Source organism: Rattus norvegicus, chromosome 5 (assembly GCF_036323735.1).
Source record: "Rattus norvegicus strain BN/NHsdMcwi chromosome 5, GRCr8, whole genome shotgun sequence".
NCBI lineage: Eukaryota > Metazoa > Chordata > Mammalia > Rodentia > Muridae > Rattus > Rattus norvegicus.
The window spans coordinates 87,196,564-87,213,689 of record NC_086023.1 but is presented as its reverse complement, the minus strand read 5'-3'; the positions used below and the strand labels follow the sequence as shown (position 1 = coordinate 87,213,689).

Here is a 17,126-nt window from a genome sequence, read left to right as displayed (position 1 = left end):
GGGCACCCACCTCCTCTGCTTCTTCCCTAATTCAACCTTAAGAGTCTCAGTCTTCAGTTCATTGATTAGGTATAAATATCTGCATTTGTCTCATTCAGCTGCTTCTTGGGCCCCTCAGAGGACAACCATGATAGGCTCTTATCTGTAAGCACACCTCTACATGGATTCCAAGTTGGGGCAGTCACTGGACCTCCTTTTCCTCAGTCTCTGTTCTGTTTTTGTTTCCCAGTTCCTTTAGACAGGAAAAATACTGGGTCAATGTTTTTGATTATGGGATGGCTACTCCTTACTTCCACTTGATGCCATCTTTCTACTGGAGGTAGACTGTACAAGTTCCCTCTCCCCACTGTTGGGCATTTAATCTAAGCACTCCCTTTGAGTGTTGAGAGACTTTCACACTCCCAGGTCTCTGGTATCACATCCCACCCCTCACACACCCACCTCCCAGAGATTGCATATTTCTACTCTTTCGGCTGCTGGATCTCAGGACTTCTCTCCTGTCCCCCCATTACCTGAATATGTTCCCCTTTTCCCCTCCCCTACCCTCTCCCACACGGTTCTCTCCCTCCCTTTGCCCCAGTGATTGCTTTCTTCTCCCACACAAGTGGGATTGAACCATCCTTACTTGGGCCCTTCGGCTTAGTAACCTACTTGAGTTTTATGGATTGTATCCTGGGTATTCTGTACCTTTTTGGCTAATATCCACTTAATAGAGAGTACATACCATGCATGTCCGTTTGGGTCTGAGTTACCTCACTTAGGATGTTATTTTTTAGTTCCATCCATTTGCCTGTAAAACTTATGATGTCCTCATTCTTAATAACTGAATAGTATTCATGTGTAAATGAACCAAATTTTCTGTATCCATTCTTTCATTGTGGAAAATCTGGATTGTTTCCAGCTTCTGGCTATCACAGATAAGGCCATTATGAACAGAGTGGAGCACATGCCCCTGTCGTATATTGGGGCATCTTTTGGGAATAGGCCCAAGAGTAGTAAAGCTGGGTCTTCACGTAGATTTATTTCCAATTTTCTGATGAACTTCTAGATTAATTTCCAAAGTGATTGTACCAGTTTTCAATTCCACATGTCCTTTTTTCTTTTTAAAGCTTCAATGCTGTTGATGCTGCTCACATATGGTTGGATGTATGGCCTTCCTCTGGAGTATGTCCAATTTATGAAGGGCTTTCCCTTCAAGGAAAATTTACTCTTCTCTCCAAGCATCTGTCAACTGCCAAGAGCAGAATGACTGCAACGATTGAGTGATTTTCATGACCATGCAAATTTCTAAAGAGGGAGACAACCAACAGTCTTAAACAATTGTGATGAACCACATGAGTCACCAGCATGACCCAATAAATCTAAGGGTGTAGTCATGGCATGAATGATACCCTAACAGTAATCAAGAGCTTTTCAGGTTAAATTGAGACATGTTCAATAAGGAAGAGAACATTCCTGGCACTGGAAACATAGATAACTACTCATTGTTAGTGAAATCATAGTTATTGGAGAAGAATCTATAAACTCTAACTTACTAAACCAGCATAATTTTGAACAACAATCTATACACATTTGTTCTCATATCCAGAGATAAGTATAGTTTTCATCCCTCATAAGGAAAACTTTTCTTTGCTACTGATAGGAGCTGCTACAGACAACTACTACCAATAAAAATGCAGAGATGTTCTTCCCCAGGAAAGGGCGAATCAGTTTGTTTCGAATCATCTTTGAAAGCACACATACAAGTAACAATATGTGGACTGAAGAACTTATATTTAAAAATATATGCTTAATATACAGTTATGCAAAATTATGTTTAATATGTGCATACAGTAACAGTAGTTACAAAAGGAAATGTATCAGAGTGTTTGGAAGGAGAAAAAAAGAGGAGGGAAATGTCAATGTATTATGATCTGTCTTAGTCAGGGTTTCTATTCCTGCAAAAACTACATGACAAAGAAGCAAGTCAGGGTTTATTCAGCTTACAGTTTCATATTGCTGTTTATCACCAAAGGAAGTCAGGACTAGAACTTAAGCAGGTCAGGAAGCAGGAGTTGATGCAGAGGTCATGGAAGGATGTTATTGGCTTGTTTCACCTAGCTTGCTCAACTTGCTCTCTTATAGAAGCCAAGACTACCAGTCCAGGGAAGGCACCACCTACAATGGGCTAGGTCTTCTCCCCTAGTTGGAAAATACCTTACAGCTGGGTCAGCATTTCCTCATCTTAGGCTCCTTTCACTTTGATAACTCCAGTTTGTGTCAAGTTAACACACAAAACTAGCCAGTACACGATCTCTCTCTCTCTCTCTCTGACTTTCCTTCCTTGCTTCTATCAACTATTAATTGCTACTGACCCAGCGATGAGACTTCATGCCCACGACCATTTTCCCTGTTAAACTTTTTGTCCTGAGTCTGATAAAGTCTTGTGAATGTTGTCTCAATGACTATAAATTCTTTAGTAAAACTCTCCTGCTATATCCAAAAAACAATGTTATCCTCTAGTGAGCCTATGACTCAGAATTTTTCCATCCATAGTTCTATAATGACCTCTGAGCCTTGGGAAGTGGGTGTATGGTATCTTCATCACATTGTTGAACATTATACATCCATAGTGTCTTATTCTCTGAACCTTGACCAGTTGTGGATCTTTGTGTTAATTGTCATCTATTGCAAATAAAGGTTCTCAGAAAAGGGTTGGGCAACTTATAAATCTTCATATAATGGTAAATTATTAGGATTTGGTTTCATACGATGCCCATTTAGCAAAGTAATATTAGTAGAATCTACCACAGGGTCTATATTCTATTTACCCACGGGATCTCCATCTTTATAACTTTGCCTGATATAGTTTGATTAAATCTTTAAAACAACTTAAACCAATCTGCATTTGTGGCATTTTTAAAGAGCAATATGTAACTGAACACAGTAGAGATGCACAGCTTTTTTTTCCCCTTTAGAAGAAGCAGCACCTACATTGGATGCTCCAAGGGCACTTGCTTACACACAGACTAGAATTAGAAATGACATTTTTTTCACTCTAATCTGTAGTGCTTTGAACATGCATTGAGTCTTCTGTGTCGCTCTGAATCTCTGTACTTCTTTCTTCCACATGGGCTGTCCCTTTTAGATTAAACTGACATTTATTGAAGGCATTCTGGGTGTCAAGCCACAGGACCAGGGATGTTTACATACTCATTTCATTCAGTCTCTCCAGGCAGAGGAGTTCTCCAGTATCCCAGACTGTCGACAAGCAAAAAGGGATGTCATCGAGGCTATAAAATGAAAGGCAAGTCCAGCCAGACTGTAAATTGACCAGAATATATTTCATTCTCCTGGCTGTGAGGCCTCAAGCTTTTGAATGAATATGTGCTTAACTATTTATAATTGACCTTTGCACAAAGGAACATGAAATTTTTATAGCCCAAAGCTTCATTTATTAACTTTACTGGAGTGTAAAATATTGCTGTTTGCCATAAATTTACAGCAGGACAAACAATATATATGCTAATTAGAGTCGTGCCGTTGTCTGTGCACTGTTGTGTTGGCTGGTCATTTCCAACAGGCAAAATAACAGAATGCAATTGACAAATGACAATTGAATCTCTTGAAACTTGCTGTTCAAATGGCGGAGTCTGGAGTAGTGAATTAATGGTGTTCATTATAAGGAGTCGTTTTGCTTTTCATTTCCTTTATAAATAAGGCCAGGTAACATGCTGGGTCTCTCTGAGAATGGCTCAGGGGAACCTGCTGAGATCACCTGCAAAACCATAACTCAGCAGAATCCCTCCAGCTCTCACCCTGTGGTTCTTCTGTTTCTCCTGACTTTCAAAATCTCACTGATGCCTGCGGCAGGGAACTGGTCCTGCAGATCATCTGTATGTGTTGTACAGAGTGGATTGAGGCTGGTGAATGCTAAGCAAGATATGTAAGTCCACACAGAAAAGACAGAGGTCCAGGTAGGAATTGTTTCATTGACAGAGTCTCAGTGAAAACTATAGCTGGGAAAACTCTTATTGTTTATTTTATGCAAGCATACAATATGAAAATTGGATTTTAGAGACATCACATTCAGTGTCTTACATGAAGCCCAGGTACACTAAGAAAGTCTGCAACATTACTTTTTCTATTCAGGTGATTATTATAATAAGTATTTGCTTAATTCCTACCACTCATTTATGGGGTGAACATAAAAATTGTGCAGAAACACCTAGCTCTTTCCTTTATGGACACAAGTATAAAATCATAAAATTACATACCAGTAAGATATAGTAGGTGTTGTGCATGTTGTGAGGTGACAACTGATGGGAGCCCATTAATTGGATTAAGTGTCATATGAGAATTGACGTAGAAATAATAAAGAACTTATGTAAGTGCTAAGAAGGGAATGGCAAGTGCAAAGGGCCTGTGAATAGAAATAGTTGGATCCAGTATAACTGAAGGAAGGTTGCTATAGAAACATTCAGGGCAAGAGACTCTGGTTTAGAAAGGGTTGGCTGAGGTGGCTTTGGTTTTGATCTTTCTAAAACATGTGAGTTTTAGTATTTTTCCTAAGATGTTCAGAGTTCATCAAATTCAGAGTTCACCATTCAAAGAATGTGACAATGGCATGCATCAAGTAGAACATACTGTCTCCATCGCAGTCTATTGATCTGAAGTGTTGTTCTCAAGTAGCCTTAACTGATAAAAATAAAAAGTGCAACCATTTGTATTTCTACTTCTTGCTTTAAAAACTCTGCTTCAGTTCTTGGCATATAAAGGAGTCTTGAATAGAACCAACTTTAAAGAAAGCTATCTGTCTACTATCACTAAGAGTCAAGAGAGAAAACTCTGCTCTTACAATTTTATATTATATTCTTTCTTTCCTTATTTTGATTAGATGTCAACAAAATATTCCAAAGCCAGTTCTCTCTATATTTGTGTCTATTCATTAATTTCAGAAAGAAAGTTTCCAGATTCATATTCCCCACCAATATATGAATAGCTTCCTAGAATTTCCTAAATTTCTTTTTATTTCTGAAAAAAGAAAAATTAAAGCTAGCTTATCTTCATAACTAATTTTTTCTCTTGCTTTTAGTTCAATGACCAAAGATGTAGCAGCCATTGTATGATGCTGAGTTAACAAACATTACTAAAAATAAAAAAAAACTATTCATAAGTAGGCATTAATCTTGACATTATGTGGTTAAAATTTGTCCTAACAATTTAACTTTATTTGACAAAAATGAATTAGCTAATAGTTTTAGTCACTAGAATCAGGCTTCTTCTTTATAATTATTTTGCCCTAAATCATCCACTCCCTTTTAAGCAGAAACATGCTTTTTGTGTGCTATTTATTGTCTAATGTTTCCTTACTTTTAATTAATGAAATAATTTGTGTATGAATGTGTGTATTGGGGGAATTATGCACATACATGCAATGCAGTGCACATGTTCAAATGTCCCACATACAGAGGCCAGAGCAGGAGATTGGCTCATTTCTTCTGGACCTTGGAAATCTCTCAGACACTGGACCACCAATCAGGCAGTATATACCAGCTGATATGAGGCTACCAAAACATATACATCAGAAGACCTCCATGTCTGAGTTCAGTCAGAGAAGATGAAACTAACTCTCAAGAGACTGATTATGTAGTAAAAATGGGCATTTTGCCAAAAGCAATCTACAGATTCAATGAAATTCCCATCAAAATTTCAACTCAATTCTTCATAGAGTTAGATAGAATAATTTGCCAATTCATTTGGAATAACAAAAAACCCAGAATAGCAAAAATTATCCTCAACAATAAAAGAACTTCTGAGGGAATCACCATACCTGACCTCCAGCACGATTACAGGGCAATAGTGATAAAAACTGTATAGTATTGGTACAGAGACAGGCATGTAGATCAGTGGACTAGAATTGAAGACCCAGAAATGAACCCACACACCTATGGTCACTTGATCTTTGACAAAGGAACTAAAACCATCCAATGGAAAAACAATAGCATTTTCAACATATGGTGCTGGTCCAACTGGAGGTCAGCATATAGAAGAATGCAAATTGAACCAATTTATTGCCCTGTGCAAAGCTTAAGTCCGAGTGGATCAAGGACTTCCACATCAAATCCGATACACCCAAACTAACAGAAGAAAAAGTGGGGAAGACTCTCAATCCTGTGGACACTGGGGAAAATTTCATGAAAAAACACCAGTGGCTTATGCTTTAAGATCAAGAATAGACAAATGGGACCTCATAAAACTACAAAGGACACTGTAAGGCGAAGGACACTATCATTAGGACAAAACATCAACCAACAGATTATGAAAAAAAGCTTTACCAATCTTAGATCTGATAGAAGGCTAATACCTAAAATATAGAAAGAACTCAAGAAGTTGGACTTCAGAAAGCCAAATAACCCCATTTAAAATAGGGTACACAGCTAAACAAAGAATTCTTGTCTGAGAAATATCGAATGGCTGAGAAGTACCTACAGAAATGTTCAACATCCTTAGTCATCAGAGAAATGCAAATTAAAACAACCTTGAGATTCTACCTCATACCAGTCAGAAGGGCTAAGATCAAAAACTCAGGTGACATCAGATGCTGGCAAGGATGTGGAGAAATAAGAACACTGCTCCATTGTTGATGGGATATCAAGCTGGTACAACCACTCTAGAAATCAGTCTGGAGGTGCCTTAGAAAATTGGACATTCCACTACCTGAGGACCCAGCTATACCTCTCTTGGGCATATACCGAAAAGGTTCTCCAACTTATAACAAAGACACATGCTCCACTATGTTCATAGCAGCCAGAAGCTGGAAATAACCCAGATACCCTTCAACAGAGGAATGGACACAGAAAATGTGATACATTTACACAACAGAGTACTACACAGCTATCAAAAACAATGACTTCATGAAATTCATAGGCAAATGGATTGAACTAGAAAATTTCATCCTGAGGTAACCCAATTACAAAAAGGCATATGTGGTATGTACTCACTGCTAAGTGTATATTAGCCCAAAAACTCGAATTACCCAAGATACAATCCATAGACCACATGAAGTTCAAGAAGAAGGAGGACCAAAGTGCAGATGCTTCTGTCCTTCTTAAAAGGTAGAATAGAAGTATTCATAGGAGACAAAGTTTGGAGCAGACACCGAAGGAATGGCCATTCAGAGCCTGCTCCACCTGTGTATACAGCCCATTTATATACAACTATCAAAATTGGATAATATTGATAAAGCTAGGAAGTGCAGGCTGATAGGAGCCTGATATAGCTGTCTGCTGAAAGGCTCAATCAGAACATGTCAAATACAGAGGGGAGTGCTAGCAGCAAACCATTGAACTGAGAACGGGGGCTCCCATTGGAGGAATTAGAAAAAGATTTGAAGGAGCTGAAGCGACTTGCCACTCCATAAAAAAATAATACCAACCAGAGCTCCAAGGGATTAAACCACTACCCAAAGACTACACATGGACAAACCCATGGCTCCATCTGCATATGTAGCAGAGGGTGACCTTGCTGGGCACCAATGGGAGGAGACGACCTTGTTCCTGCCAAGGCTGGAACCCCCAGTGTTGGGGAATGTCAAGGTGGGGGGCAGGGGGTAGGGGAGGTGTTTGGGGAGGAGGAATACCCTTATAGAACAAGGGGAGGGGATGGGATAGGCGGCTTATGGCTAGGAAACAGGGAATGGGAATAACATTTGAAATGTAAATAAAAAAATAGCCAATAAAAAAGTATATAACAAGAGAGAGAGAGAGAGAGAGAGAGAGAGAGAGAGAGAGCGCCCCAGGGAGTTTAGAGGTCTGGTGTGTTGGTGGAGTGGGTACATCATTGTGGAGACAGGGGTACTGGGAAGGAGGTATGGGATGTGGAACAGTGGGAGGGTGGACCATCGGGAGAGGAATAAAATTGGGATTGTAAAAACAAACAAACAAACAAAAAGATATTTAAATGTAGCTTTGTATTCTCCATATTGCATTCTCTGAATCAATAGAGACTGAATTTCAGTCATAGTATGTTGAGTCTTCAGAGAATAAAGCAAGTATGTTTTAAAACACTATTTTATTTGACTTTGGAAGATTAAGAGTTAAACCACTAGTGTAGTTAAAATCCCAGAAGCTCTTGAAGCAGAGCTGAAGTTTAGTGACAATTGTTGGACTGCATTACAGAAACCTCCACCCTCTTCTGCTGGAGCTGTTCACAGTGTTGTCAAAATACCCTCTGTGCATATGTGTCAGTGCGGATGTGTTTGGACACACTTGTGCCTGAGTATAAATATATGCATGGCCACATATGGATGTGCACGTGGCATGTGTATGCTCATGTGCTTAGCATATAATATACTCCTCGATAGTAAATGGGTAGTTTATACACTTACATATTTTATCAATGTATGCTTTTTGAACATCTGTGCTTGCACACATGTTATCACACAATAAATATACATGCCACCCTCCTCTAGGGTATTCAAGGTTTAGCTGTGAAAAGGAAACAGCAGTTGTCTTCATTACAGGTTCCTGGTGTGTGAGCGGATCAAATAAATTTGATTCTATATAGATGTTAGATATATGTAGAGAATTTCATGTCATTCCTTGAAATATCTTACATTTTAAAAAAAATTTTATGGCACACAGAACATTAGCTGCAGTAATGATGTGAGCATTACAGATACAGATAATATTCATATATACTTACCAATATGATATCACATCCAAAGGCTTGAGTTTCTGATTTTTCTACTCCCGTTTCATCTAGGTGAAAATGCTTACAAGTTATCACCCCTCTTATTTTTAGAGTTTTTATTTTCTTTTACATTAGGTGCCATATTCGTAAAGACTAAGACATCATCTAATATATTATGGGAGCGGTAATGATATTCATGGTGGTAGTGATGGTGAGAAAGGTGACAATGAGGACAATGAATATTATCATAGTGTTGGAGATGATGATGGATGTGAGGACACACTAGCATTTATTGTACCGTCATTTTGTAACATACTTTAAGTTTGCATGGATAATTTTACTTAGATTTCATAAGTCTTGGTATATAATACTATTTGTTCCGTTGTAAGATGACTTGACTTACAGAAAAAGAATTTTAATCCAGGTCTATCAGTCTTTGAGGCACTTTAAGGAACTCTAGTAACCTATTGCTCAATAATGAGCTATTGAAGGATACCTGAGAAGATAGCTACTTTGTAACTGTTTTTGGAAACTCTTTCCAGAGAGACTTATTATATAGAACAGCTTAATAGATAGGAGAATTTGGTTTAGGATTAAAATCATAACAACAAATTTTAAAACTGGAATAAATCATAAAAGTCACCAGTTCTGAAGGGTAGTATTAGATACTTAAGATGTAAGAAAATAAAGTGACTTGTCTGCAGTTTTGCATTATTTACATCATAACAAGGAAGCTAGAACCCCGGGTCCCTTGTTCAGGTCCAAATCTCTTTTCTATTCTTTTATCTTCCTCTGACACTGAAAGAAAAAGATGAGTTTAAGGTTTTCTTTTGGCGTTTGTAACAATGGCAAAAATCAATGGAAATATCCTCCACACAAATACAAGTTTATGGTTGTCACTGTGATTGCAGAAGTGACACAGTTGGCACCTCTAATTCCTATCAGTTTGCAACACTAACAGACGACAATGGGACATCACTATCCTACAACACCCCAGAGTGCTTTCCACTAGGAAGTCACATATGAAAGTCTCCTGGGCCAATCGCCTTGTTCTCCCAAAGTGCCCCTTCTTACAATTAAAAATTAAACCGTTTTCCAATGAAATAATTTCACTCATTCTTCTTACTCCTGCTCCACTGCCTGTGGCACCAGCTAAATTTCGAATTAAATAATTCAACGGCAATACATTTAAAATAGATCTCATTTACTGCCGTGCTTCCAATTGGCTGCAAAACCAGGCCAATTGAACATGATCCCTCTGGTTGTCACCCACCAAGGGAGTGAAAGGTGTGTGATTCCTTTAATGAAGGCTGGCTATATCTTGCTTTACTTTTGTCTCTTTCTCAGCCCAAGGAACAAAGACCTTTCTTTAAAAAATCCATTTTGTCTCTCCTGTAACCCTTTGTTCTCCCCCACCTTTCTCTTTGATCATAAGCTTCCTTTAAAAAAAAAGTTTTCTCTGTTTCTGTGCTCTGCTTGCTTTCAACACCTGCTTACTTGCTAAGGCAAAGGTACACATTATAACTCTCCCCATGTCTTGCATATGGGGAGAAAGCAGGCAGTATGGATTAAGGGACTCTGCTGAGTCAAATGCTGTCTCTCCCAGGGGCTGCTTGCTTTCATCTGGTTTTGGTTCCCAGGATCTCAGAATCATTATTTCACTTAACAAATGATATTGTTATAGCAGCTAACCATCCTAATGGTCTTGCCTGGGGAGTCAGCATGGCGCCAGTAGAGCAGAGGAAAAGAGACTCTGTGGGGTAGAGAACATGGATGTGGCCATTAATGGAGTGATGCTGATGTCATTTCATCCGCACTGGAGCTCCGTTTCCTCAATTGAACACTTCTCTGACTACAAATCACTATATTTGTATCATTTCTTGGATTCCTAAGCAAAAAGCATTGGTGCTCTAGACGAATTCCAGGGACACCATGCCAGGGATACTACTTAATAAAGACAAGTGGAAAGGGCTTCAGTGATTAGGCAGAGAATTGAGTATTTTCCCCACATAATCATTTCATTCCCAAAGGGGCAAATTCTATTTAGTGTGCATTTAGTCCCCCTCATTTTTACAGAATGGCTAATTCTTTGGTTTGTATACCTAGCCTTTTGTTTAATAACTTACTTTTCCTCTTGATTCTAATCTCATTGTATTGTTGGAGATAAAACTCAAGGCCTTGCACTTTCCAGGGGAGGGCTCTACCTTTCAACCACATCCTCAACGTCTACTTTTTGCTTTTGTAGGGTCTTTAGCAAATTTGTCTCAGCTCCTGTTTATTTCAGCAATAGTCCATGTACAACATTTGGGCTCCACACTCTTCTTTACAAGTGTCCATCTGGCAGTGAGATTAGGTAATGTGTGAAATGGCCCAATGTTGTCAGTAATGACTGAATTTCAAAATCCAGGCAAGGAAATAATGAATGAAATCTTACCTGAGCTTATCTCTAAATAAGCTTTTGTTTATAGCAAATCTGTAATATTTGATTTTCATTGATGTGTTTGTTTGTTTCCTCCTCCTCTTCCTCCTCTTCTTCCTCTTCCTCTTCCTCCTCCTTTTCCAGAGAGAGGTATAACCCTGGTTATTCTTGAACTCACATTCCAGTTCTATAGATGAGAAATGATGGCCTGATACTCAAAAATATCCACCTGCCTCTACCTCCATGCACTGTGATTAAAGCCTGTGTTCCCACTGCCCTGCAAATGATGTATTTCTTGAATCTTACTTCTAAATACAAATTGAATGTTATAAAGGAAAAGGTAGAATAACTTCTTGATCCTATTGTACTCCCCATACACAGAAGGACCTGAGAACACATATTGTCTTAATGTTGTTTTGTATTGCTAATTTTATTTCTACCATAACCAAGAAAAATAGAAGGTTTATGTCATCTAACAACAATCAGCCACACCCCTCCCCTAAGAAAAGTCCAATGATGAACTCAGGGCAGAAACTGGGATGTAAGACTTGAAGTAGAGGCCTTTAAGGAATGTTGTGTATTAGCTTGTTAACCAAAGCATGCTACCTTGCTTTCTTATAGAACACAGGAAGAATTGCCAAAGGAAGGGTGTGGCTCTTACTAGGTTAGGCTCCCACTGTCAATCAGTAATCAACATAATGAACCACATATTTGCTTACAAGCTAATTTACTTAAGGGCTGTCCTCAGTTGAGGTTACCTCTTCCCAGGTAAGCCAAGCTGGTATCAAGTTGACAGGGAAATATTCAGCTCAGATACAACGAAGAGTTGAGTCAGTAATTTGAATCTGTAGAGAACAACTTAAACCAATGGAAGTAATTACAGGAAATCGTCCCAATTATGAAATGGTAGAGCAGAACTCTTCTGAGATGGCACATTCTCCATTACATCACAGAGGATGTTCAGGTATGGTGCCACCACATTCTATTTGGGGGCACTTGTTGCTTTTTCATACATGTAGACATGGACTGTATAGCTTTTTGAATATGGTGGAAAGGTCTCTGGAATCAGCTCCATAGGTGCAAGCCTGATCTTTGGTTCAACAGGGGTCTCCCCAGAGATCAATGAAAGAATAGCCAGGTTCTTAATAATCATTGCATCTGCCATTTGAGGTCGCAGGTTAATATAGAATAAAAACAAGAATACGAAGATCATGGTAGAGGCCTTTACTACTATTGATTAATTTCACACTCACACACACACACACACACACACACACACACACACACAAACTACACATGCATTTGAACAAGTCCTCTACTAGGTCATTAACTTATTCTATTTAAGAAAATACTCGTGAGAGACAAGCTGGAAGGCTCAGTGATTAGAGCAGTGTTTATTGCTCAAGTCTGGCCACCTGGGTCTAATACCTGTAACCCATATAATTTTAGAAGGAGCTAAGTGACTTCACAAAACTAACACCTGGCCAACATTCATAAAGACACACACTATGTCTTGTGCCCTTCGCACAGTGATAATAAAATCTTCAAAGTCTCTGAAACACAATTTGTACTAAATTAAAAACAATATGAAAAGTAGTAGAAGGAAGAACATGTGTAGATTTGTAGAGATTGCCAGGTTAGTTCAATTAGGGCAGCTAAGGCCCCCCAGACAGGAGCATGCAGAATCAGTAGAGGATGATGCACCATGTTGATATGACATTCAGAAATGTTAAGAGGCATCTCTATTTAAGATGAGGTGACCGTGGGAGACAGTCTTTGATAATTTTATACAAATCACAAAATACAAAGGCTTATCAACCTACTTTTAATATTTCACCCCTGATTCTGCACAACTCTTTGATTAGTTCCTAGTAACTATCTTATTGGCCATTTATGAGCTCAGTAAGAAAAGGGTTTAGAAATGAGAGGGCCTGACAGATTCAAGACCATGAGATGGCTTGTGCTTATACTGGATGCTGAGAATGAAGATACCCTTAATCTTGATTTTGTTCTGTTCTTTGATGTCACAAAGGCCACATTTTGTGAGCATTAAAGTCACTCATAAAAAAAAAAATCACTCATGAATTTCCCAACTTTGTGCTTTTTAAGTTACGTATTAATCAGCAAAAGAGAACACAGAACCACAGATCTTGTGGTTAAAGGTTGGAAGCAGGCAGGTGGCAAGCCAATTTGCTCACCCTCACTGCTTCTGCATCTGAGGTGTTTGGGGGTGGGAGGGACTCAGTGAGGTGCTTAGTGAAGGCCATGCCTGGAGGGGGAGCAGCATTTGGGATGTAAACAAATAAATACAGAAGTAAATTAAAAAATAAAAGCAGAACACAAAATAAAACATTTGTAGTGCTTTTGTTTGCAGGCTATAAGTTAGATTAGGGATGCAAGGGAGGCAGGCAAGTGCAAAGTAGCTTGGAAAAATACACATAATAGAAAATATCTTACTTCTCCATAAGTTTCCTTAGTTAATTTCTGATTCACATAGCTTAGAAAATACCAAGATAGAGCCCAGATTACAAGGAGATTTGAACAGTGTCTCCTTTGTCTATGGTGAGGTCTAGCCAATTTTTAGTAAAGGCCACTAGACCCTACTTTTCTTTCCTTCTGAAGGGCACATTGCTTCATTTGCGTCAATGGGAAGAAAGCCTAGGATGGTAGAGTTGTTGGGCACAACAGTAAAAGGACTTTTTGCTTCTTCTATTCCTCTTGGCAACTCGCTGACTTCTTGCTCCTTAATTTTCATAGTAAATAAGTGGGAAGGGTCAAAATAATAGTGGTTCCTATCAGGTTTGCTTCCACATACTTGTGATTCCCGTACCAGAGGCTGAGATATTGTGAGTTCCAGACTAGCAAGTGTTGCATAGAGAAAGTGTCCGAGAGACAGAGAGACAGAGAGAGAGAGAGAGAGAGAGAGAGAGAGAGAGAGAGAGAGAGAGAAACTTGCTAGTGAGTTTGTAACTAAAGGTCTGGCAAGAGGTGTCAGTGGGTAAAACACTTGGAATCCAAGCCTGAGGACTTCAGTTTGGATCCCTAGAACCAACATGAAGACAGATATAGTAATGCTGGTCTTTAATTTCAATGGTCCTACCATGAGGTCATAAGGATATTCAGGAGAAACTTTAGATCATGGGCCTGTCAACATACTATATACAGGAGAGCAGCTCTAAATTGTTTCAAGCAAGGTAGAAGACCAAACAGTGAAGATTTTTCTCAGCCCAAGTTCATATGTGCGTGCATGTGCACACTCATGTATGTACACACACACACACACACACACACACACACACACAAAGATAAAAGCATACTGAAGCTCTACTATGTCTAGACTTTCTTAGAAGTGCAATGGTTGAATAAACTGCACGTCCTTTATATGGTAAATTGTCAGTGTGTTAAAAGTTCAATGAGTCCTCCTTGAGTGTCTTCTTGCAGAATTGTTTCCAGAAGAGGGTCATTTTCTTCAGTGGAGTAATATGAAGTTGCCCACCTGTCTATAAATAACCACTTATTTACTCTTTGATGTATAATCCTAATGAAACTCATTGTTCCAGTAAAGGAAAGGTAAGAGTGGAAGCAGGCTGTCTGGGAAGAAAAAAGGGATCAGCCAAGTAGCAGGAGGAATCAGTAAAACTTCATTAATGCATATACTAAACTATAGCAATGAAATGCATTATTATGTGTAAATTAATAATATGTGCTTATAAGCTTTAAGACTAGACGGTTTAAAACCTGGTTTGATCTTTGAACTGATTCTCCTGGAAATTTTATGTAATGGTTGGCTTTACATGCTTTGGGAGGCCAAGGTCATGTAAAGACCATTTTGACAAAAGAGTGGTGTGTATGGAGGAGCCAGACAGAATCTACAACTATTCAGGGTCCCGAAGTGAAACCCAAGTCCAAGAACCCAAGTAGTAAAACCTAAAATCTTGCCAAAGTCTACTTGTGCTTTGGCCCATTGAAATTTTGAAAAATGATGGTGATGATTCCAGGAACAGTGAAGGAAAAGGGCACACATTCTCTTATCTACCCTGTGAGAATAATACACATTTTCATTCAAAGTTGTTCAGTATTTTGGTATTGAAACATGATTTTATAGTCTACAAATGTGTTGGCTTGCATTATTAGCTTTACTGGAACACATGTAGCTCACCATCTTGGGCACATCTTTAGGTAAATCATCAGTATCAGAATCACCTAACAAAAAGCAAAAATTCCTTAGTCCCACTTAACCTAAAATGAGAGCAGGATATCCTCATTAATAGCAGTTAGCACTGTGTTGAATCTCATGCACGCTTTATCTTAAAAAGGCATAGGCCAAGAAAGAACTCAGAAGCATTTCAGCTTCATTATATGTAAAAAGACCTGAAGCCAAATGCCTAATATAAGGGAAGGAGTAGAGGCATGGAACCCTTTGCAAGATATAGCGTCTTGTTCTTAGGAGCTGAATAGTATTTCATTGTTTAAATGAACCACATTTTCTGTATCTAGTCTTCTGCTGTGGAGCATCTGGCTTGTTCCCAGCTTCTGGCTATCACAAATAAGGCCACTATGAGCATAGTGGAGCACATGCCTTTGTAGAACGGTGGAGCATATTTTGGATATATGACCAGGTGTGGTATTGCTGGGTTTTCAGGTAGATCTATTTCCAGTTTTCTGAGGAACTGCCAAATTGATTTCCAGAGTGGTTGTACCAGTTTGTAGGCTCAACAGCAATGGTGGCATATACCACTAACCAGGCAGCATACACTGCCTGGTCCAATGCCCTGGTCACATATACAGCAGAGAACAGCCTGGTCTGGCCTCAGTGAGATAAGACACATTTAACCCTTGAGAGGTTTGAAGTCCCAGGGAATGGGGAGGCCTGGCAGGGTATGGAGGTGTCTGGAGAGAGGGAACATCTCCTTGGAGATGGGAAAGGAGGAATGGGATGAGGAACTGTCAGAGGGTGAACTGGGAGGGGAAGTACAACTGGACTTTAAAAAAAGATTAAAGATAATAATAATAATTATTAACAAATATATATATTTATATTATTAACATATATATGTATATCTATATATATATTCTCACTGCAAATGTCATATATACAGCTTTCTCCATACAACTGAAGACCCACATGGAAAGCAAAGCTGAAGCCTCCTGGTGTCATACACTTTGTAATTCTCAGAACCTACATGCATGTATCCTTTGATACTTTTCCAAAATGGTCCATCTGAATTAAGCCAGGAGTGTTGGAGTGAACTATAAATTATCAAAGAGTTGATTTAGTGGCCTTTAAATGTCCCTCATGAACAGCCGGGGTACTCCTGCTCTGTACCACTAAGCACCTCTGTGCTCATAAAGCTGGCATTATTTATTGTTGCCCCCCTCTCCCCATTGTGCTAGTGTTTGAGTCACACATCAAGAGAACAGATGTGGTTTCTGAGGGTTCTGGAGTATGATTGTGGAAGCCTCAGCCCTCAGCAATTCTTGTCCTCTTTTATAACATGAGCAGCACCTGACTTCCTTAGAGTCTTCCCTGTCAATACTGGTTTCACCTCTTTTAGTGTGGAATGATTCCCCATCTGTATAGAGTCAGAATCTGTATTTATTTATATTTTCTTGCTTCTGCCTGATCTCAAAGATTAAACAGTCTCTTTCTCACACAACTCCCTCTCCCTTTATCTCCCTCCCTCCCTCTCTCTTCCTTCCTCTTACCCTCCTCTTCTTTCTCTATTTATTAGTATTGAAGGGGAAATGTAAGGTCTTGTATATTCTCTTTTGCCAAGCTTTATTGCCAACCTGTTTTCTATTTTAAATTTAGAGAGAGCATCTCACTTAGTTACCTAGTGTAGCCTTGAACTCACTTATATTGAGTATGATCATCCTGTCTCAACTTCCCAAGAATATTTGCCTGTGGTATTGCCTTGGTCACATCTGTATACTCTTTAGATTTTATTTTTTCAAGACTATTATTTTAGAGAAGTATAGTTTACAGAAGCACACTGTGAAGCAAAGAAGTGAGCTTCCATGAATTTTAAAGTTT

At 38.9% G+C, this 17,126-nt stretch overlaps 1 long non-coding RNA gene across 1 annotated transcript; it reads right to left on the bottom strand.

Annotated features, from left to right (window-relative positions):
• Positions 1 to 844: 844 nt before the first annotated feature.
• Positions 845 to 12,033, bottom strand: LOC108351129 (uncharacterized). The gene is made up of 3 exons (XR_001838150.3): positions 11,851 to 12,033; positions 11,108 to 11,227; positions 845 to 1,287 (listed from the first exon to the last, which is right to left on the bottom strand). It is a non-coding gene; the product is annotated as an uncharacterized LOC108351129 (long non-coding RNA).
• Positions 12,034 to 17,126: the final 5,093 nt, after the last annotated feature.